At 44.9% G+C, this 24,720-nt stretch overlaps 1 protein-coding gene across 2 annotated transcripts in view; it reads right to left on the bottom strand.

The window, feature by feature from the left end:
• The window catches only part of LOC139689860 (uncharacterized), a 119,259-nt gene that overhangs the window by 37,223 nt on the left and 57,316 nt on the right, over positions 1 to 24,720 (bottom strand). The window lies entirely within an intron of this gene.

Genomic DNA, 24,720 nt, shown 5'->3' with positions numbered 1-24,720 from the left:
AGAGGCCGGTGGCAGTTAGTTGACTCCCAGCCTTCGCTGAGTGCGGACCGTTCAATTGCGAAACCTCTATAAGATGACCTCTTTGCGCTCCGTCGTGAATTAGCTATTGGAACAGAGCCACGCCATCAAATTTTGCGTGAAATAGGGAAAAACCGAGAAAGAGACCCACAACATGCTCAAGGAAGCTTTTGGCTATATTGCCATGGAAGGACAGGGTGTTTTTGAATGGCAAAAGTTGTTTCGGGAGGGCAGAGACAATGTTCAAGAACAATTCTGCATGTCCGGGTTTTCACCGCGTTGTTGTTTGAAGCCGACAACAGTTTCGCCGAAGTTTCATCCGGCGTCTTCAGGTCGAAGATGAGGGACTCAGTTTCAGTTTTCAGTTTCAGTTTTAAAGGTTTTTATTTCCGTCTTGCAAAGTACAGATTGTAAGGAGAGTATAAACAATATATAAACATAACAATAACAACACGGAAACCCCGTTATAGGATAATGATCCTCTTACCAGACCAGACCAGAACCACATATTGTCTGGGCGTTTGCCCTATCTTATAATGCTGCTTCGGTGCGACATCGTCCACCCCTTCAGCTGTAGTGGTTGTACAATTTTACATGGGATATCATTCAACGAAAGTGTAAGTGACGAACGTGTACCTTTCCAGTGTTAGTGAAGGAGAAGTTGAAAGAAAGACCACTAGTGGGTCGGCAATTGGCCGTAAATTAAGAAGAGAAACTAAATTAAATTACCTTAACTTAAGGGCTTGAACATGTTGCCCATTATCACGTCAACACGACGGAAAATGTAAACTAATCCTAAACATTTAAAAAAAAAAAAAAATAAATAAACATCATACTTTAACTCTGGTCTACAAACTACAATTTATGGTTATGTATTGATATATATATATATATTTTTTTTTTCAGTCTCTTTTTTTTTATTGGTTTTTTTTTCTTTCTCTTTTATTATATCATTAATTTTGTTTTTTTTTCTTTTTTTTTCTTTTTTTTTGTGTTCTTATATTTTTATTTATTATTATTTTTTTTTTATTTATTTATTATTTTTTTTTTCTCCTTTTTTTCCGATAGGCCTTGGGTTGCCCGATAAGCCCGTAACAATGATTTAAGCCTGGGCCATCTGACAAAGAAATTACTATTTTAATTATAAAATTGTTTGATTAAATGCTAACATGTATTGCAATATGAAAATAAGAAGTAAAAGTCATAGGAAAGAATTCGGTTTTGTTACCGAAATATGATTTCTTTTGGAAGTCTGTAGCTCGGACGGCGTTTTCTATGTAGGGAGTAATCCCATATGTTTTTTGTGAGCGTGTTATGTGGAAGGGACCTCTCGAGTCTTTCAGCTTGCGCTCGGATGAAGTCGTGTACTTTAGGAATTTTGTGTGCGTTTCTGATCTCCTTGATTGGTACGAGTTTACTTTGGTTTGTGAGGTAGCGAAGTGTTTTATTCTGGAATGTTTCTAAGCGATTTCTGTCTGTTTTTGTCGCGTTTCCGAAAATTTCGCAACCGTACAGCATCCTGGGGCGGATATAGGAAAGGTAGAGTCTAATTTTGGTTCGGTGCGTGAGGCGCGATTTGGAGCACAAGAGTGGAGACAAAAGTGCTCTTGTGCCCCTTGCTATTTGTAAGGCATGCTGTACGTGCGTGGCCCATGTCAGTCTGTAATCGAAATGTATCCCTAAGAATTTGTGTGAAGATTTCGTCGGAATACGCACGGATTGAAAGGTAAGAGGTTTTTTTGGGAAATAGCTTCGTCTCCTCCGAAAGTCAACAACAACACTTTTCTCAGCATTTATTGTTACTTTCGAGTCGACGGTCCACTTTTCAAGTAAAGATAGGTGGTTTTGTATCTTTCGGAAGGCACACGTGCCGCTCCAAGATCTTGCCGCGATAGCAGTATCGTCGGCGAACATGAAAGTTTGAGTTTGTGGAGAAGAAGGAAGATCGTTGACATAGCAGTTGAAGAGAGTAGGAGATAATATGGCGCCCTGCGGGACGCCACAATTTATCTGTTTCCCGGTTGACAGAGCTCCGTTTTCGGCGACATGTATAGCTCGTGAAGCGAGAAAACTATGGAACATCTTGATGAGATGTAATGGAACCCCGATTTTAATTAGTTTAAGTATCAATCCATCATGCCAGACTTGGTCGAACGCCTTGGCCACATCCAAGAACAACACTGCAATGTGTTGGTTGTTCTGCATGCCGTGGCTGATATACTCTGCTAGTCTGAGTATTTGCAGGGAGGTGGAATGTCCTTCCCGGAATCCCATTTGTTCCGGTCGTATTACGTCGTTTGTCCGTAGGAAGAGGTCTAGACGGATAATGATCCTCTTCGGGGTGGAAAAGAAATAAATAAGGACAGGCTACAAAGATTTGGCCGTCCTTATATAGGTGGTCCCGTCCAAGTGCTGCTCTCTGATTGGTCCTTTTCCGGAGGACTCTCTTCCACGCGTTGTGGAGATGGTAGCCTTCATCTCTATTGAAATTCGCCGGGTTTTTGGCTATCTCAATAGCTTCTCTGATTAGGCGTGGGTAATATCTACTTTCTTTACTTATGATTGTAGCGTCATGGAATAGAATATCATGGCCGGGTTCACTCCATTTATGCTCGGAGATGGCCGAGAGGTGAAACTGTTTGTTCGTAGTAGCCCGGAGGTGTTCTTTCATCCGAACTTTCATAGCTCGGCATGTTTCCCCGATGTAGGCTTTCCCACATGAAACACGGTACTTGATAGACCCCTTCGTATAGGTCTTTCGAGATTTTGTCCTTCGGTCCGGGGAGCGCGTCCGCTATTTTCTTGGTGCAGTTGAATCTTGTCACCACGTCGTGCTTTTTAAGGATTCTGGCTATCTTCTCGGATGTTCCGGATACGAAGGGGATAGTCGCGTATGCCTTTGGGTCCGGTTCCGTCTGCTTGATTGACTTGTCAGAATCTCGTCTTCGCCTTTCTTCCCTGGCGGTCCTTTTTAGGACCATATCGTTCCGATAGCCGTTTTGTTTTAGTGCTCTCAGGAGATGTTTCTTTTCAGTCAGCAAAGAATCGGCGTCAGAGATTTCATACGCTCTGTGAACTAGTGTGTCCACCAAAGATGTCTTTTGGAGCGGATGGTGGTGAGAGGTTGCGTTTAGATAACGGTCGGTGTGCGTCTTATTTCTGTAAACAGCATGTCCCAGCTTCCCACAACTCTTCTTTTTGACTAAGACGTCCAGGAAAGGTAGTTGGTTGTCCTTTTCTACTTCCATCGTAAATTTGATGGAATGATGTTGTGAGTTGAGAAATTGAAGAAATTTCTGAAGTTCTGTTGCGCCGTGCTGCCAGATGACGAAAGTATCATCCACATATCTTAACCACATCCTAGGTTTTTTCTCGTACTGATTAAGGATCTTTTCTTCAAAATGCTCCATGAACAGGTTAGCCACTACCGGAGACAGCGGCGAACCCATGGCTGCACCCTCTGTCTGCTCGTAGAATTCTTCGTTCCACAAAAAATAAGCATTCGTGAGGCAATGCTCCACCAGTGTGGGGAAGTTCGTCATTGTTTCCCGGTGCAAATTGCACACTCACTATCGCTGAAGGGGTGGACGTTGTCACACCGAAGCAGCGTAAAAAAAAGGAAGGGCAAATGCCCAGACAATTAGGGTTTCTGATCTGATCAACACCCAGTTGATGGCCCTGAAAAGGGCCGTGCGGTTGTTAACCTAACGAATCTGACCTTAGATGACGCTTGCACTGCGGTCCTATCCAAGGGCCCAAACTTCGCCATTGCTCCTACCGTGATACCGAGGGAGAAGATTATAACTGGGATCGAGTCGGCCATCCGAAAGCTTCCCAAGGGAGACGCTGATGAGATAAGGGAAGAAGTAGCACTCAATCTACGCAACGCTAGACCACCTAAGTCTAATATCACAACTGCCGAAAGACGAGCTCTGAGGAACCTGCAAGAAAATGAGAGCATTCTCATAATACCTGCAGACAAAGGGAATGCAACTGTGGTAATCAACAAAGAGGACTACCGGAGCAAAATTACGGAACTTCTCCAAGACGGGACGTATAAGAAACTCAAGACCGACCCGACAGCAAAAATAGAGCGAAACACCAGAGCTCTAATAAAGAAATCCCTCATTCCGATGGAAGAACAACGTGGACTATTTTCTTCGGCTCCCAAACCACCCAGATTATACGGACTGCCGAAAATACATAAGGAGGGGATACCACTCCGACCTATAGTCAGCCAGATCGATGCTCCAACATACGGACTGGCGAAATACCTGGCCCAATCTCTACAGTTCTACGTCGGAAAAACATCGTCATTCGTAAAAAACTCCGGGCATTTCATCGACATCCTGAAAAAGATCACAATGGACAGCAACGAATTATTGGTGAGCTTCGATGTTGTTTCACTGTTCACTAACATCCCGATTAAGGAATCGGTGGAGATCATCAGAGGCCTAACCACCAACGGCATTCCGGAAGACTTCCCCACACTGGTGGAGCATTGCCTCACGAATGCTTATTTTTTGTGGAACGAAGAATTCTACGAGCAGACAGAGGGTGCAGCCATGGGTTCGCCGCTGTCTCCGGTAGTGGCTAACCTGTTCATGGAGCATTTTGAAGAAAAGATCCTTAATCAGTACGAGAAAAAACCTAGGATGTGGTTAAGATATGTGGATGATACTTTCGTCATCTGGCAGCACGGCGCAACAGAACTTCAGAAATTTCTTCAATTTCTCAACTCACAACATCATTCCATCAAATTTACGATGGAAGTAGAAAAGGACAACCAACTACCTTTCCTGGACGTCTTAGTCAAAAAGAAGAGTTGTGGGAAGCTGGGACATGCTGTTTACAGAAATAAGACGCACACCGACCGTTATCTAAACGCAACCTCTCACCACCATCCGCTCCAAAAGACATCTTTGGTGGACACACTAGTTCACAGAGCGTATGAAATCTCTGACGCCGATTCTTTGCTGACTGAAAAGAAACATCTCCTGAGAGCACTAAAACAAAACGGCTATCGGAACGATATGGTCCTAAAAAGGACCGCCAGGGAAGAAAGGCGAAGACGAGATTCTGACAAGTCAATCAAGCAGACGGAACCGGACCCAAAGGCATACGCGACTATCCCCTTCGTATCCGGAACATCCGAGAAGATAGCCAGAATCCTTAAAAAGCACGACGTGGTGACAAGATTCAACTGCACCAAGAAAATAGCGGACGCGCTCCCCGGACCGAAGGACAAAATCTCGAAAGACCTATACGAAGGGGTCTATCAAGTACCGTGTTCATGTGGGAAAGCCTACATCGGGGAAACATGCCGAGCTATGAAAGTTCGGATGAAAGAACACCTCCGGGCTACTACGAACAAACAGTTTCACCTCTCGGCCATCTCCGAGCATAAATGGAGTGAACCCGGCCATGATATTCTATTCCATGACGCTACAATCATAAGTAAAGAAAGTAGATATTACCCACGCCTAATCAGAGAAGCTATTGAGATAGCCAAAAACCCGGCGAATTTCAATAGAGATGAAGGCTACCATCTCCACAACGCGTGGAAGAGATTCCTCCGAAAAAGGACCAATCAGAGAGAAGCACTTGGACGGGACCACCTATATAAGGACGGCCAAAATCTGAGTCCCTCATCTTCGACCTGAAGACGCCGGATGAAACTTCGGCGAAACTGTTGTCGGCTTCAAACAACAACGCGGTGAAAACCCGGACATGCAGAATTCTTCAAGCCACCGCCGCGAAAATCTACGCAGCCATATACTTCGCCTCTACGGGGAGGGAACTCACAGGAAGATAAGGAGATTTGAGAAGCTGCGGAAGAAGAAAGGAAGACTCCTGTCTTCCTTGGCCTTCCTCCAACGCTGCAGGGACACGGATACACTGCCCACCTGTGTTGAAGTGAAACACCACCTAAGAACCAAGGCAGCAAAAAGAATTTTTCGTCGCACTAGTGAGGCCTTACTTCGAGAGCGGGTGCACCACACACGCCTTGCTCTCCACCTCTGTTCAGAAGAATTGTTCGCGATTCATCTGGAGTTGGGCGACATTCTCTGCGCCTCTGATTGGGACAAAATCGAAAGAATAACTTACGACTCTTCCCGCACTGCCCAGGCGTCAACCCGGGATACCCAAATCAAGAAATTTAAAAAGCTGAACTCGAGGCAACACCCAGTTGATCGTACGCTGGGGTTTTCTTATAGCACAATTCGATACCTCAAGATAGAAGTCATCAAAGAAGACAACTGCAGCCATAGGACCTCGGGTAGTATAGCCCAGGCTGCAAGGCACTCGGGAGGAGTGGCTAACTAAGCACCACTTAATCACTTCCGGGTGGCGCTCTGCGCCTCACCGTTTTTAAAGCGGTCGTCTCATTTCGGCAACCTAGTAAAGCGCCTTCCGGCGCATTGCACTTACTAGGGAACCGGGTGGGTCCCCACGCTAGGGTTCCCCTAAACTAAGTTATTAAAAGTGTAAAATCAGTGTTCCGGCTTATGAGCGCGGAAAAACGCATTTAGCCCTATCCGGGCTATCGTACCATTTCGGGGCATCACAGCGCCCGGCAAAGTAAGCCCGAAATGGCTGATTCGTCTCTCCCGGCGGTGACAAAACCACCAAATCACGGGGAAAATAAAGCACCATCAGCCCTTCCGCTTCAGGGAATGTTCAAGCCTGTTTATTCATTCGGTCCTAAACCATTGAGATTGGAATCCGCGGACGCTAATAGCGACAATTCAGAAATTAACATGGCAGAGCACCTTCAAAAACCTGAAACTGCTGCTTCAGTGACCTCTACAGAAGCTAACATAAACAATTCAAATCAGATAAATCTCGCTTCACCTTCTCCTGCTGCAGCCGCAGCTATAGCCGCCCTGCGAAAGCGTCAAATCTTGATAAACACATCGTCAGTGTCCAAAACATCAAACTCATTAGTCGACTCTTTGGCCGTTGGTGATTCTAAAGAAGCCACGGCAGCTACAACGTTCACCTCCTCAGCGACCACTATTTTAAACCACCCTCTTGCCGTTAAACACAACTCAGGCCTTCCTACGCAAACACCGCATGGCCAGGGAGACGATGGCTTCACTGTCGTCTCCAGAAAGAAGGGAACTCCAATTAAAAGACGCCGGGTAATTTCTTCCCCGGAAATCCCCCAATCGAATAGATTCACGCCAATTGAAACTACGGCTGAGGTGATGGAGACACAGCCGTCAGCCCCAAAATCCCCTAAAATCCCGGCTATCACAGTCCACAATGTTAAAGGATGGGTCAATCTGGCGAAGGAATTAACAACAAACCTTATCAGTCCTCCCAAATGCATCCTCAGGGGTCTTAATACTGTGGCTATATCCTGCGCCAACGCAGACGATTACCGCAAGACTAGAGAAATTCTAAAAGCTAAAGAAATGGAATTCTCCTCCTATCAGCTCCCAGCTGACAGGCTAAAGGAATTCTGTATCAGAAACCTGGTGGGAGACGTGAAAGCCTCAGAATTGGAGGAGGAACTAAAGCACCTAGGCTATATAACAAAAAGTGTTGTCCAACTGACAACAACAAAACCGACCAACAAGGACAGGGAGAATGGTAAAACCACTGGGACCAAAAGGCTGATCCCAGTGTACCACGTAATATTGACTAACGACTCACAACCAGGCGACCTTCTGAAAGTAGAATACTTAATGGCCATGCGGGTGAATATCACAAAATTCACCAAACCTAAGGGCGTGATTCAGTGTCACAAATGCCAGGGCTTCGGGCACACCAAAAATTACTGTAACATTCGGCCCCGATGTGTTAAGTGTGCCGGACCACACCTAACCACCGAATGTGAAAAAAGAGATCGCTCTACGCCCGCGAGGTGCGTAAATTGCGAAATGGACCACCCTGCCAATTATCGCGGTTGCCCCGTTTTTAAATGGGAAAACCAACGACGATTGGCGCGTGAAAAGCGCGACACAATCTCCCGAGGATCAGCCCAAGGGAAAACATACATACCTGCCCCGGCTCCTGCAGGGAATGCTTGGGCAGCCCGTGCCCAAGGTCCTTTGCAGGACCAAACATCTTTAGCCGCCACCAACCCATTTCCTTCCTTACCCCCACCCAGAATCCCTCCTCCCCATGTGATCAACCCCCTAATGCCCCGCGGCGCTATTCCACTTTCCTCTTCTTATTCTTCAAATCACCTACCAAACCTTCCGGCTTCAAATTCCGCACACAACGAACAGTCACTGTTTGGATACTTTATGTCCATGCACCACCAACTAAGTCTCTTAAAGACAAAAACGGAGAAGAAAATCTTTATGCTCCAACAATTATGCGAGTTGCACGAGCTTAATGACTAGTAAGCTCCGTAACATTTGCCTTCTCAGTTGGAATTGCAACGGCATACTCGGCCGCCAACGGGAATTCAAAAATTTTATAAGCTCTGGCAATTTCGATGTAGTCGCCCTTCAGGAGACACATATGAAACCAAGTCACACATTCACAATACCAAACTATACCACATATCGGCGAGACCGCCCGAACTCTCGAGGTGGAGGCGTGCTTATCGCAGTAAAATCCTCAATAAAACACAATGCACTGAAAGCACACGCCCTTAGTACATTAGAATTCGTCGGAATACGACTCCCAACGCCCATAGGTGACATCGACATCTTTTCAGCTTACCAACCTCCCGGTAAGCCCATTGTTTCTGACGAATTTCGTCCCTTATTCCCGACTGACAGACGCGTCGTAGCCATCGGTGACTGGAATTCAAAACACTTAGAATGGGGGTGCCGGTCCGCGAATAGTAATGGCCGGCGTTTGCACAACATTGTAAACTCCATCATGCTAGACGTCGAAGTGCCACTAACGGCGACGCACATTGACTATAGTGGAGGGGAGGACATCCTCGATTTCTGCCTTACTAAAAACCTACCAGTTATGACGACTCCCACGGTACTACCCGATCTCTCCAGTGATCATTACCCGATTAAAGCCGACATTGCGACTGTCCCTTTTGAGCACCCTCCATCCACCCTTGTTAGAACGAACTGGAAACAGTTCGCCACCCTTACAGAAGACGCCTTATCAGCAATCCCCATTCCACTTTCCTCAGTCCGGCAGGACATTGACACTCATGTCCTTGCGATCACAGAGGCAATGCGGGACGCGCATGCACTTGCATCGCTCCCGTATCCTCAACCACCTCCCCCTTCAAACGCCCTACCTGACGACATCCTATTGCTCATAAGGCAGCGCAACAAGGCTCGCAGACAATGGGCGCGAACCAGGGATGGCGTCTATAAACGGCGCTATAACTTTTTCGCGTCCTGCGTCAAACGCGAGATCAAAAATCGGTTTAATGATCAGTGGAGAAATAAACTCGACAACCTATCCTTTGACGACGGTTCCCTTTGGAAGGTTGCTAAGCAACTGACCAAAAAAGGCCGCCCAGACCAGCCCATCAGGCATAATAACAACTTGTATTTTGACGCAAACGACAAGGCAGAAATCCTCGCCAACGAGTTCCAAGAAACTATGACTCTCAAAACCGACTGGCCAAGAACTGTGGAGGACGGGGAAGCCGAAGCTGCTGTAAGTAGCTTAAGCTTTCTTCCGGCTCCGCCCTTCCAACCAGTTACAGAGACGGAGCTAAGAATGACCATTAAATACTTGAACCCGAAAAAAGCCCCGGGTATTGACGACATTTCAAACAGGCATTTAAAGAACGCGCCTCTGCTGGCCGTTCGTCATTTGCTGGGCTTATTTAATAACTGTCTTTCCTCATGCTACTTTCCGGACTCCTGGAAAATAGCAAAACTTTGCCTGCTTACCAAACCAGGCAAAGACCCGACAATTCCTCTTAACCGCAGACCTATATCTTTACTTTCCTGTATATCCAAACTGTTTGAATCAATCTTGAAAGCCCGTCTAGACCTCTTCCTACGGACCAAAGACGTAATACGACCGGAGCAAATGGGGTTCCGGGAAGGACAATCCACCTCCCTACAAATGCTCAGGCTAGCAGAGTATATCAGCCACGGCATGCAGAACAACCAGCATATTGCGGTGTTGTTCTTGGATGTGGCCAAGGCATTCGACCAAGTCTGGCATGATGGACTGATACTGAAGTTAATGAACATTGGGGTACCACTACATCTCATCAAGATGTTTCAAAGTTTTCTCGCTTCACGAGCTATACATGTCGCCGAAAACGGAGCTCTGTCAGCCAGGAAACAGATAAATTGTGGAGTGCCACAAGGCGCCATATTATCTCCTATTCTATTCAACTGCTACGTCAATGATCTTCCTTCTTCTCCACAAACCCTCACTTTCATGTTCGCCAACGATACTGCTATCGCGGCAAGATCTTGGAGCGGCACTTGTGCCTTCCGAAAGATACAAAACCACCTGTCTTTACTTGAAAAGTGGACCGTCGACTCGAAAGTCACAATTAATGCTGAGAAAAGTGTTGTTGTCGACTTTCGGAGGAAACGAAGCTATTTCCCCAAAAAACCTCTAACCTTTCAATCCGTACGTATTCCGACGAAATCCTCACACAAATTCTTAGGGATACATTTTGATTACAGACTGTCATGGGCCACGCACGTACAGCATGCCTTACAAATAGCAAGGGGCACAAGATCACTCCTATCCCCACTCTTGTGCACCAAATCGCGCCTAACGCACCGGGAAAAAATTAGACTTTACATTTCGTATGTTCGTCCCAGGATGCTGTACGGTTGCGAAATTTTCGGGAACGCGACAAAAACAGACAGAAATCGCTTAGAAACATTCCAGAACAAAACACTTCGCTACCTCACAAACCAAAGTTACCTAGTCCCAATACAAGAGATCAGAAACGCACACAAAATACCCAAAGTACACGACTTCATTCGAGCGCAAGCTAAACGACTCGAGAGGTCCCTTCCACATAACACACTTACAAAAAACATATGGGATTACTCCCTACATAGAAAACGCCGTCCGAGCTACAGACTACCAAAGGAAATTATATTTCGGTAGCAAAACCGAATTCTTTCCTATTACTTTTATTCTCTTAAAATATTAGCAATGTATACTAATGTAATCGAACAAGGGTTCCTGCTTCGTAAATAATATGTGAGTGTCTTGTCAAGTTATTGTATTGTTCATGTGAAATTTAGAAAAAAAAAAATAATTAAAAATGAAAAGAAAAAAAAATGATAAAAAATATATACACGTATAATAATTTTAAAAAAAAAATTACAACAAAAAAAAACATACAAAAAACAGAAAAAAAATGAGATTATAGACCAGAACTAATAATAATAAGTTTAACTTTAAGACTTAGTTGTAGTTTCCGTCATGTTGACGATGACAAGGGAAAAATGTTCCCGTTCATAGTATAAGGTTATTTAATTCATCTCGGTATAGTCCTTCTCATTAGGTTATGGCCAATTGCCAACCCACTAGTGGTCTTTTTTCAATTTATCCTTCACTAACACTGGAAAGGTACACGTTCGCCACCTACACTTTCGTTCGTCATTGTTTCCCGGTGCAAATTGCACACTCACTATCGCTGAAGGGGTGGACGTTGTCACACCGAAGCAGCGTAAAAAAAAGGAAGGGCAAATGCCCAGACAATTAGGGTTTCTGATCTGATCAACACCCAGTTGATGGCCCTGAAAAGGGCCGTGCGGTTGTTAACCTAACGAATCTGACCTTAGATGACGCTTGCACTGCGGTCCTATCCAAGGGCCCAAACTTCGCCATTGCTCCTACCGTGATACCGAGGGAGAAGATTATAACTGGGATCGAGTCGGCCATCCGAAAGCTTCCCAAGGGAGACGCTGATGAGATAAGGGAAGAAGTAGCACTCAATCTACGCAACGCTAGACCACCTAAGTCTAATATCACAACTGCCGAAAGACGAGCTCTGAGGAACCTGCAAGAAAATGAGAGCATTCTCATAATACCTGCAGACAAAGGGAATGCAACTGTGGTAATCAACAAAGAGGACTACCGGAGCAAAATTACGGAACTTCTCCAAGACGGGACGTATAAGAAACTCAAGACCGACCCGACAGCAAAAATAGAGCGAAACACCAGAGCTCTAATAAAGAAATCCCTCATTCCGATGGAAGAACAACGTGGACTATTTTCTTCGGCTCCCAAACCACCCAGATTATACGGACTGCCGAAAATACATAAGGAGGGGATACCACTCCGACCTATAGTCAGCCAGATCGATGCTCCAACATACGGACTGGCGAAATACCTGGCCCAATCTCTACAGTTCTACGTCGGAAAAACATCGTCATTCGTAAAAAACTCCGGGCATTTCATCGACATCCTGAAAAAGATCACAATGGACAGCAACGAATTATTGGTGAGCTTCGATGTTGTTTCACTGTTCACTAACATCCCGATTAAGGAATCGGTGGAGATCATCAGAGGCCTAACCACCAACGGCATTCCGGAAGACTTCCCCACACTGGTGGAGCATTGCCTCACGAATGCTTATTTTTTGTGGAACGAAGAATTCTACGAGCAGACAGAGGGTGCAGCCATGGGTTCGCCGCTGTCTCCGGTAGTGGCTAACCTGTTCATGGAGCATTTTGAAGAAAAGATCCTTAATCAGTACGAGAAAAAACCTAGGATGTGGTTAAGATATGTGGATGATACTTTCGTCATCTGGCAGCACGGCGCAACAGAACTTCAGAAATTTCTTCAATTTCTCAACTCACAACATCATTCCATCAAATTTACGATGGAAGTAGAAAAGGACAACCAACTACCTTTCCTGGACGTCTTAGTCAAAAAGAAGAGTTGTGGGAAGCTGGGACATGCTGTTTACAGAAATAAGACGCACACCGACCGTTATCTAAACGCAACCTCTCACCACCATCCGCTCCAAAAGACATCTTTGGTGGACACACTAGTTCACAGAGCGTATGAAATCTCTGACGCCGATTCTTTGCTGACTGAAAAGAAACATCTCCTGAGAGCACTAAAACAAAACGGCTATCGGAACGATATGGTCCTAAAAAGGACCGCCAGGGAAGAAAGGCGAAGACGAGATTCTGACAAGTCAATCAAGCAGACGGAACCGGACCCAAAGGCATACGCGACTATCCCCTTCGTATCCGGAACATCCGAGAAGATAGCCAGAATCCTTAAAAAGCACGACGTGGTGACAAGATTCAACTGCACCAAGAAAATAGCGGACGCGCTCCCCGGACCGAAGGACAAAATCTCGAAAGACCTATACGAAGGGGTCTATCAAGTACCGTGTTCATGTGGGAAAGCCTACATCGGGGAAACATGCCGAGCTATGAAAGTTCGGATGAAAGAACACCTCCGGGCTACTACGAACAAACAGTTTCACCTCTCGGCCATCTCCGAGCATAAATGGAGTGAACCCGGCCATGATATTCTATTCCATGACGCTACAATCATAAGTAAAGAAAGTAGATATTACCCACGCCTAATCAGAGAAGCTATTGAGATAGCCAAAAACCCGGCGAATTTCAATAGAGATGAAGGCTACCATCTCCACAACGCGTGGAAGAGAGTCCTCCGAAAAAGGACCAATCAGAGAGCAGCACTTGGACGGGACCACCTATATAAGGACGGCCAAAATCTGAGTCCCTCATCTTCGACCTGAAGACGCCGGATGAAACTTCGGCGAAACTGTTGTCGGCTTCAAACAACAACGCGGTGAAAACCCGGACATGCAGAATTCTTCAAGCCACCGCCGCGAAAATCTACGCAGCCAATGTTCAAGAACGTCGAACGTTCAGGACGCCCTTCGACCTCAAAAAAGACGAAAATCTCGCAAGAGTGAAAAGGCTTTCTTAAACAGGAATCGCAGATTAAGTGTTCGCATGGTTTCTGATTAACTTACCTAAAAGTGATGTGCATCGACTTGGGAGCGAAAACATGGGCATGAGAAAGGTGTGAGGGGGGAGCTCGGCGCCGCGAGTGCTCCCGGACGAACACATTGTAACTCGTACGCGGATCTGCCACGTGCTTCTCGACCATGCCTCAGCCACCCTACAGCCCTGACGTTGCCTCACCACACTTCTTCCTCTTCCTCCGCCTCAAATCCGTGCTGAAAGGGCGGCACCACGGGTCGGTGGAGGAGTTACAACAGGTCGTGACGAGGGAGCTTGGCAGCACTCCGGGTGTCGCCTTTCAGAAGGCATACGAGGCGTGGAGAACCCGCTGGTGTGTGGACGCAAAAGGGCACTACTCTCGAAGACTTATGAGCTAACGTATCAACTAGGGCGATGAATATTTTGAAACAAACTCAGTAGAACTACGTTCGGGACAGACCTTCTAGTCTTCGCCATTCATCATCGTCACTCAACGTTGATGACGAACGGTGAGTATTCGAACGAGTGAATGAATTCGGGCGGGAGGCGTGGATTTCCATTGGTAAGAGACCTCGCGCCGAATATAACCCGTGAGCGCTCGGGATTCTGCGAAAGAAGGATCTCATTATGAAAGCGAACAGGACTCTGCAGGGAAAAGCTGCGTGTTTCCCGGAGACGTGTTTTAAGAACACAAAGCGTCACATTATCACTACTTTCATTATTATTGGATATCCTTAGCTATCGAGTCGCGACATATCATTCGAGTTGGACGCCGTCACAGAAAGTGAATAATTACAGGACATCAAATGAGAGAGAGTGAGAACGTCCTTGGCGGCGCAATTTACTTGGCTTGGTACGGTGCGTCACATCGTCATAGAGTACCGCCAGAGGAGCAGCGAAGTAGTAATAGGAGGCGTGCGATAGGTGGGTGGGGGTGAGTTGGGGCTTGAACGGCATTGGTGGGAACCAGTGACCAATGGGAACTACAGTTGCAGTGATTCTGGGAGTGGGAATGACTGTAAAACAAGTGCGGTCTCTCTTCCATTCGACGGACACGCACCAACATCTGACGGCTATGTTGGCAATGGATTGGCGCCGGATTGTCGAAGGCTGGGACGCAGTGAGTGCTAAGCGAGGCGGAGGGACAGGGGAGTCGAACAATGGCTTTCATTGCAATTCATGATCCGTGCGTGCGGGTGTCCGGCGGCGCTCACAGTTCCTTGGTTTCTTCAGAGAATGTCCAGTGGGCAGGCCATTTAGGGACACATCTACTAAAGGCAAATCACGACTACATGGTTTAAAAAAATCATTAGCCAGAAAAGTATTCCCTCCGAAAAAGACAATTCAGCGCATTACTCGCCAAACTTATTCGAGTGTAATTTAAATGGAAGACATATTTATGTTCACTTATTTACAACACGCGATATTTCCTTTCCAGATGGCGCCACTGACAAGATATATCGCCGTGTGTAATCATTTATTACTTTCTATTAGCCATTCTCCTGACTTTCTCAGATAAGAATTTAATTTCTCAGTTTTATTCAACCGCAAACCTAATGAAAGGAATGGAGTCATTAGAAAATGGACGCATTTTTCTCGGTAAAATTCATCTTTTAACTAATAAAGTTATCAAATTGATATGCTCTATTACTGAATAATTCCTAGGTTGGATTTGCACGTGACTCGTTATGAGAGAGTCACGTTGTTTTGACTCCTCAACTTGAAAAGCGTACAATGATCGAGATGGCATTTTAAGGGTCAAATTATATCATTATTACGGACAGAATGGCGCAGCCTCAAAAGAACGAACTTAAGCGCGTATAGTGCTTGCATTCAATGTCATTGGAGTTGTTGGATTACTCTTAACAAAGGTAACACGGAAATTAATACACAGACTATAGTAGTAGTATAGTGCCATGATCATGATGCCAAGGAGTTCTCAAGGGACCTACATATAAAAACGGTTGGTTACTCATAGGTTACGGGACAGGTCATTTATCTAAATAATAGTACCAATGCGGCGGAATAGCCCTCCTTTTTAGGGCCAGGGAATAGCCCTTCCCTTGATGATTTTGTAAAAAACATTCATACTAAGTCGTTCGTTGTTGAACGAGTTAGCCATGCGTTTGGTTAAGTGGCAATATTCAGGTTCTCAGGAACTTATCTGATATTACTCCGCCAATGGCATGTTCAAGATAATCATCCAACTATTACTACAGGAACCCTTTCATTTACCTTTGAAACAGTTAATTGAATAGAAAGGGATTTAAGTTTGAGGAGCCACTAAGACGAAAATATTTCCCGGCAATGGATTAACCCTTCCTAATGTTTCAGAAGGGAATGAAAGAGTAGCAAAGGGATGGTGAGTCCAAGGCCCAGCCTGAGGATTTGTTTATTCTCTTCCTTAAGCAGCGACGTGCTCTCGGAGTGGCCCGCTTCGCGCGTGCGCTGTATTTGCTTAACATGCAAATTCCTTTCCTTCATTTGTCTGCACTGGCAGCAGTTCCTTGCTCAAGGCGCTGCTCTGCTGCACCCAGGATGGCAATTCAGGGCCTCCACGCATTCATTCCCCTTGTGCCAGCCAGCGTCACTCTCCATCCACTATGGGAAATCCGCCGGCCATTGCTAGTATCTTGCTATCCTTCGCTAGTATTAAGCGATCCTCATCCTCAGATTAATCCCGATAAATAACCGCATCATCCGCGAACATCCCAATCTTACTTTTCACTTCGCGGTTCAAATTGTTGGCTAAAATCAAGAAAAGCAACGGCCCGATTACACTTCCCTGAGGTACACCCGAGGTCACTCGAACGCTCTCGGAACTAGCGCCGGGATATTTGTAATCGTTTTCAACGTAATGCCCAAGGGTTAGGTGAAGGAAGGGACTACTAAGTCTCAACCTCGCCCCAATTAAGTCCTTAAATAAATTATGCATTCATTTCCCCGGCCCAAGAGGACCACCTCCTCCTCCCTCGCTCTCATATTTCTTATTTTAATCGTTTCCAGGCATCTTGAGAGCTCCAAATCGAATGAATCAAAATGTTAACTGATCTTCTTCGTACTAACTGTCATTTTTCACATTTTGTACATCGCAGTGCCATTCTTAAATATTTAAAAATATACTTTACACTTTCAGGTTTCACCCGGTAGAATTGTATCACTTCCATATTGAAGGAGTTTGTAATTTTCCGCAGACATTATTTTAAGATGCAACGTGCTTCACCAACTTACTTTCACTGATGTCGCAAGTCGGTGAAACGCGTAGTATCTTAAAATGAAGTCTGCGGAAAATGACAAACTTCTTCAATATGAACAGTATTAAAATATTTTGTTTCTTTTGTTCTCTTAACTTGTAGTATTACCTCATAACTGTACGTATCCGGTCAGCCTAAATGACACACATCATCCCTAGAAGTATCCTGGCTACATTACGTGCATTGTATTACATGATCTGATTCGATGCACAGGAGTATACTACCTTGATCAAAAAGTTCCCGGAATAACCACCGTGTGGCGCTCCCATCGTTCCGATTTGAGTTCTGTTTTTTTGTTAAATTGGTACATCTGTTGTTGATATTCCCTTTAAATCTTAGTGTCATAACTTGACATTTGCAAAAGTTACGTAGCCAAGAGTACATCTATCTCTGTGTGTGTTGGCGATTTTTTACAATTTCAGAAATGGATTTAAATTTGCAACAACGAACTTGTATTAAATTTTGCGTAAAAAACGGATTTAGTGGCGCACGGACGTTGGAAATGTTGGAAAAGTGTTTCGGCAACGATTCTCTAAAAAAAACGGTCGTTTACCAGTGGCACGAGCGGTTCAGAAGTGGTCGTGAGTCAATCGAAGATGATGAACGCAGTGGCAGATCATCGACATCGAAAGTCGGTGAAAAAATTGATAAAGTAAAAGAAATGTTGGTCAATAACCGCAAATTAACCATCAGAGAAATAGCGGAGGACTTGAACATTGCCTATGGATCCGCCCAAGACATTGTGGTTAATGATTTGGGTTTCCGTCGTGTAGCAGCAAAGTTGGTGCCGAAAGACCTCAATTTCATGCAAAAAAGAGACCGTGTTGACGTCGCAAAAGACATGATTTGCGAGGCTGAATCCGATCCCACATTCATCAAAAGGATCATTACTGGAGACGAGACGTGGGTTTATGAGTACGACACGCAATCCAGACATCAGGCAAGTGCATGGCGTTCACCAAATGAGCCGAGACCAAAAAAACCACGTCGTTTTCAGTCAAAAAAGAAGGCAATGCTGACGGTTTTCATGGATTACAACGGTGTAGTGCATCATGAATTTTTGCCAGAAGGCCAGACAGTAAACAAAGAGTATTATTTGGGCGTTATGAGACGTTTGCGTGAAGCAATTCGCCGAAAGAGACCAGAAATGTGGGCAGAAAACTCGTGGATTTTGCACCATGATAACGCACCGTCGCACAGTGCTATCATTATTCGTAATTTTTTGACGAAAAATGCAACAAATACCATCCAACAGCCACCGAATTCACCTGATTTGGCTCCCTGTGACTTCTTTCTGTTCAATCGAGTTAAAAAACCATTACGGGGAACGCGTTTTAGCAGCCGAGAGGAAGTAATGGAAAAATCGCAGGAAGCACTGATGGACATACCGAAAACCGAATATAAAAAATGTTTCGAGGATTGGATCAAGCGCTGGCATAAGTGTGTTGCAGTCGATGGGGATTACTTTGAAGGGGACAATATAGATTTAGATGAATAAACTTGTATTTTTAATTTTCTGAATAAATTCCGGGAAATTTTTGATCAAGGTAGTATTTCATTTGATTCACAGCATAGCTTACTAGTTACAAAGAAAAGCATAATATCGGTTTTCAGATATTTGCTCAGCAGAAAAAAGTGTCTGCTATTAATTGATAATTGATAGATTCGTAACACCTCATTCGTGTAACTCTGAAAAGAGCTTCTTTTAACACGAGAGTTTCATCAATCGTACATTGGCCAATCCGGAATCCTCCAGAAGCAACGTTGACTTTGATTTATCCAGTGAGAACTTTGTTGGACAAAAAATGTTTTGGCGATTTTCAACGATAACATAACAATACTTATCTCACGCAGTAATATTAGGACAAGCCCTTCCTCGGAATAGGATTAGTAGGGAGATATGAAAAGGTTAAAGTGGCGAAGAGCATAATACCAAGCACCGCAATAATAAATTAACATAACCAATAACCATTTCGAATGAAAATGAAAATCAGACAAAAAAATAACGCTACGAAGATGAAATGTGTGAAAATTAAGTTTCGCCATAGAGATCACCGCAGACTCCCGACTCGCTCGACTGCGAAGTCCCTCGAACTCAGTTTTCACACTCCGGCCATGAGCTGGCGTCTCCTCTGTCTAGATTCACGACTACAACCAGTTCATGGGAAAATGACAAGAAGGGCAAGAATTTCATACGAGATTATTATTAATATAGACGAGATACATAAATGTAAGACCGTAAACACGACGTGACTTCGATAGAGGGCATTGCAAAGAAATTACTAATAACCATGAAGAGCTGGACAAGTATATACTCGGGGATAAAGAGGAGGAAGTACACAGTAGGGGCAGGTGTTGGCGGTGGCGAGGAAGCCTACTTTTAATTGGCAGAGCAGCTGGAATGAAATGAGAACCGCGAATGTTTCCCGTGAGATGTCGTCCCATAGAGCGACAATGTACTCACTGGCGGCAGCCGCCTGGGCCTCCTCGGGCGCCCAACGGAGGGACGGCAGACCGGGATGTGACGCAAGCGCTCTTCGGTTCCATCCCCCTTGTGCCGGGCAGGATGCGCAGCGTCTGCACCAATTGGTGCGGCAACCCTCGAACAACCGAGGGGAGGGGGGGCCTTATCGTGATCAATGAGGACAGACACCATGACTGAGGATATGTTTGATAAAACACGCGACTTGGCGTGCGCGCCCCCATCGGCGTAGGGTGCAATCAACGCGCGCCGGGCCCTCCAGTGTCCACCACGCGAGTGCAGAGGCGATCCGCCCCGAGATTGTGCTGCCATCTTTCCTAGAGACCGGGTACACACCGAAAATCAGGCGGCATCGACCGAATGTCGAATGGCCGCTATTCGAGGATGAGGGGAGAAGAACGTCAATGGGTTTCCCGGAAAATTATTTACTACGACAGGGCCGACTTCGTTAAAGTGGTGACGTGTTCGGGTGCAAAGTTTTGGCAGTGCTTTGGGTGTTTATTACCGACACTGAGCCCACCGGTGCCGCCCCCCCCCCCGCCGCCCTTGATGCTCGCCGCAGTTAGAGTGGGTGGACTCAGCCGGAGGGGAGGATTTTGGCGCCAGGGGGGGCGCCTCCTGCACCCGAGGTCAGCGGGCGGCCGGCCGCATCATCCGCCACCATGCCCACGGCGTGGCATATCCATCACGCCCCCTGCTTTCGGTGTAGAACGAGTGAATGGGGGTATTCCGCATAAATCACAAGTCACGAATGAACGGAGCGGAAGCAATGCCGAGAATCTTGACAAGGAGATTGGGACGAAGGCCTGACTCCCTCCGGAGAGGAGAGAGAGCATGGATTATGGGGATCGAATCCCCATGACGACGCAAAACGCCAGCATCACATGATTAACTCAAAGGAATGGACTGTGGGGAGGGGAAGTTGGATGACACATTGCGAAGTGAAGTATGGATGGCAAAAATCTAGATGCATTTAATTTGCGATACATGTATTAATGGACAATATCGCATGGATCGCATGTTACAAAATATCTAATTATATCTCATTACGGAGGATGGCAATTATTATTCCCAAGATTTTCATACTCGACGATTCAGAGAAAATTAATCCTGGCAACTACGGGACTTGGCCCAATCGGCAGTGTGTCTTGCCCGGCAGCGGGAATGGCAAGACTTTCGCGGTGGTCATCTCACGAAACCCAAAACCAGCAGCAACAGGGCAGAAGACGCAGGAGAAGAAGACCAAATTAGTAAAAATAAGAACTTGGAATGTAAGGAAAATGTTTAGGGCAGGAAAATTAGAGAATACAAAGCGAGGGATGGAAAAAGGAAATATGCGAGGTGAGATGGAAGGATAGCGGGGATTACTGGAGTGATAATTATAGAATAATACACAGCGGCGGGGACTAGAGCAAACGAGGGGCTATTAAATAAAGAGGTAGGAAGAAGCGTAGTCAACATAGAGCAGGTAGCGGATAGATTATTTCTAGTAGAGATAAAAGCAGAACCGACGAACTTGGTCATTGTTCAGGTTAACATAACGCCGAACAATCATAAGGAGGAAGAAGTCGATAGGATATACGATCAATTAGAGGACATTGTCGCGGGTTCCTGCAGGAAAACATTTGATAGTGATGGGGGATTGGAATGCAACGGTAGGCGAAGGGAAGGATGGTGATGAGCTGGGGGACTACGGTTTAGACACGAGGAATGACCGCGGGGAAAAAGCAATTGAGTTCTGAAAAAGGCAGGGTGCCATATCCTTCCTTCGAACAATTTTACGAGCAATGAACTAGCAAACACTGACCAGACACAAGAAAAGGGCACACTGTCCCAGCGTCATTTCCGGTGTAGTCATGCGACAAGAGTGATATGTTTATTGTAAAATATAACCCTAGTTACTTTAAATACGTCGTCACACACATACGCAGATGCATACATGCACATTCATACACAATTAATTCATTCCATCACTGAGTTCTTCACTGTCGCCACTCTTAAATATAGGCGTGATAATAATAATAATAAAAATAATTGGGCCCGTTGGAGCTGGATCGGGCAATTTATTGTTTCAATTTCAGTTTTTTGGGGTGCCTTATGTTTAAACCCCCAATACAATTTCGTTAATTTTACAAAATACAAAATATGAGGTACATGTTATTCCTTTCCGTTGCTCTCCCCGTTCTTACTTTATCTTTTGTTGATAAATCTTTCCAATTTGTTGGACGTTATGCAAATATCCAAGGATAGCCTCCAGTTCGCGTCTTTCCTCGGCATAAATTGGGCAATAAAGGACTCGGTGTATTGCCGTATCTTCCTCCATCATGCATTCACACATCCCCTCCTTTTTTTCCCTATTTTCTTGAGGTATGATCTAAACTCCCCGTGGCCCGTTAAAATTTGCGTAATACCGTTGTAAGTTTTAAAGTTGATCTTCATTCTTTCCTTCACGCTAGGTAAAAATTGTCTGGTTGTTTTACCCTTTTCTAAGGTTGCCCATTCCCGTTCCCAAATATCCAGGAAATACGCTCTTATAAAATTCCTGTTCCTGCCCCATTTCTCAGTTGGAGACAAAGCTACATCTCATAGAGTAGCCTCTTCCATCTGCTTCATCCGTACCTTGATTCTTCTTTCCTCTACTGAGTACGTTATCGGCTGTATCCCAGTTATTATTTGTAGAGCTTCATTACAGACCGTATTGTAGCTCCCGGATATTGCCATTAGGCAAGATCTTTGGGCCTCTTCCAGTTTTCTCCGGATTCTGCTGTAATTGAGTCTCTCTCCCCACACCTCGCAGCCGTATGCCAATATTGGGATTGTGACTCCGTTGTATATAGTTCTTATGCTATTAGTGGTGATGCCAAATCGGTTTCTGCACAGCCTTCTTAAGCAGTTAAATATTTTCTTGACCTTGCCTGCTGCGTAATTTGCGTGCTCTTGGAATGTTAGTCTCTCGTCGAATTCAATGCCCAGGTATCTGAATGTGGAGGATCTTTTGATTTTTTGACCATAGATTTTTATAGTTGGGTTTCGTGACAATTTTTTCCCGAATACGACGTACTTAGTCTTATTCACAGAAATTTTTAATTTCACTTTCGTACTCCATGACTCCACTATATGGCAACATTCTTTTGCGAGTTTTTCTATTTCTCTCCTGGAATTTGCAGGCATTGTGATCACAACGTCATCAGCGTAGGCTGTCCATCTGCAGTTTCCAGGAAGGGGCTGATTCAGTTAATCGTTCATGGAGATGTTCCAAAGAAAAGGACCGAGTATGGATCTCTGCGGTGCCCCTTTTGTAATGTTCTTTTCAACTTCCAGATTATTTAGTTGTATTTTGGTGGTTTCTATTCAAGAAATAGTTTTTAATAAGTTCAACTATTTGTCCCGGGATTTTATAACTTTTGAGCTGGTTTATGCAGTGGGGCCACCATAATGAATCGAATGCTGATTCGTAATCTATGAATAAGGCCACCTTATATTTACGATTTTTGATTTCTTGCAGCAGTTTTATTGCCGCGGTTGCGGTGGATCCGCTTCTTCGAAATCTAAATTGACTTATGTGGAGTAGATCCTCCTCACAAACTGCTTCTTCAATTTTCATTTTGATGATTCTTTCGAACATTTTCCCCATTTGGGGCAGTAGTGTTATGGGTCTGTATGCCTTAGCATCAGAGGGATCTTTTTCCTTAGATTTCAAGATGGTGCATAGGACACCCTTTTTCCATGCCGCAGGGAAGTACTTGTTTCTGCAACAGTCCTGTAGCAATCTAGTGAAATAGTTGAGGATTAACGGCTCTGCTGCTTTGATCAATTCAGCGTTTATGCCATCAAAGCCTGGGGCCTTTTTCATTTTCATCTCTTAAATCGCAGTTCTAACTTCCTCATCGGTGATATCTATCTCCATACTTTGCAGACAAGGGAGGTTAGCCTCACGCCTAATTACTTTTTGCTCTTCAGTTTCATTTTCTGCTGTGTCATCCGGTACTAGCGTGTTGATGATGTTGGAAATGGTTTCGTCCAGGAATAGAAGCTCCCCTCTGGCGTTGGTCTTAGCTGAGTTTGCTCGTAGGATTTTAAGTTTTTCCCTCGCGATTTTATATATTAACCCCCAGGGGTTTTCCTCAATATTTGACCTCGAGAATTTCTCCCAGCTTTTTTCCTTGCTTTTTTGCACTTGTTGTTCATAGTTCTCCTTTGCCTCAAGGTATCTTCTTTTGTTGATGGTACGTTCTTCGTGGCTAATGCTTTTATGGTAAGTTCTCCGTAGGTTTCCACAATTTATCTTAAGCCTATGAAGTTTCTCATTCCACCACACTGTTTCCTTTCGTCGTGTTCTGGTCAGAGGGATCGAGGCCAGAGCGGAACCTTGCAGCGCCTCCGTAAGTAATCTAACTCGAGCATCGACGTTGTTATTGCTTGGATCCCATGGCAACAATTCACATTTGTACCAGGTGTTCTTTGATAATATCTCCATAAATTTTCTACAGTTTGCTGCACCGATATTAAATCTTCTTTGATGACAGCGTTCATTTTCTGTAGTAGTGCCAATCTGGTATGTGACTATCTGTGATCGCTGATGGATAGTTCGGCATGAACCTCCCATCTGTACACGTCTCGTATTAATGCCGAGTTACTGATGGTTAGGTCTATATTTGAGCAGCCTATTGTCGAACTAAACGTGTACGGTTGCCCCGGTTCGTTTATTATATACAGATCCTCGGAAGCTATTAAGTCCTTCAATGCCCTGCCTCGGTCATTGGTTTCCTTACTAAACCATATTTCGTTCTTTGCGTTAGAGTCAATTGCGACTAGAATCCTTTTATTTTTGAATTTATGTATCAGGCTCTTTAATTCTGTGATGTATTCTTGGATGTCCTCCGATGGTGGCATATATCCGGAAATCAACATCAATGGTTTCGTATCAGCCCGAATTTCTACAGCTGCGAAGTGATTTGTTGTGCCGTGCTCAAAACTCAAGAAATCACAATTTTTGTTGAAGACCATGATGCTTGCAAAACATTTATCTTGCAAGCATCATGGTCAAGCATCAAGCATAGGCGTGATGATGGCTAATTACCAAGCCATCGGTACTTAGGGCTATGCA

Source organism: Hetaerina americana, unplaced genomic scaffold (genome assembly GCF_022747635.1).
Source record: "Hetaerina americana unplaced genomic scaffold, ioHetAmer1.1.p SCAF_28, whole genome shotgun sequence".
Classification (NCBI taxonomy): domain Eukaryota; kingdom Metazoa; phylum Arthropoda; class Insecta; order Odonata; family Calopterygidae; genus Hetaerina; species Hetaerina americana.
Note: the sequence above shows the minus strand (reverse complement) of the source record. Positions and strands in the feature narration are given on the sequence as shown.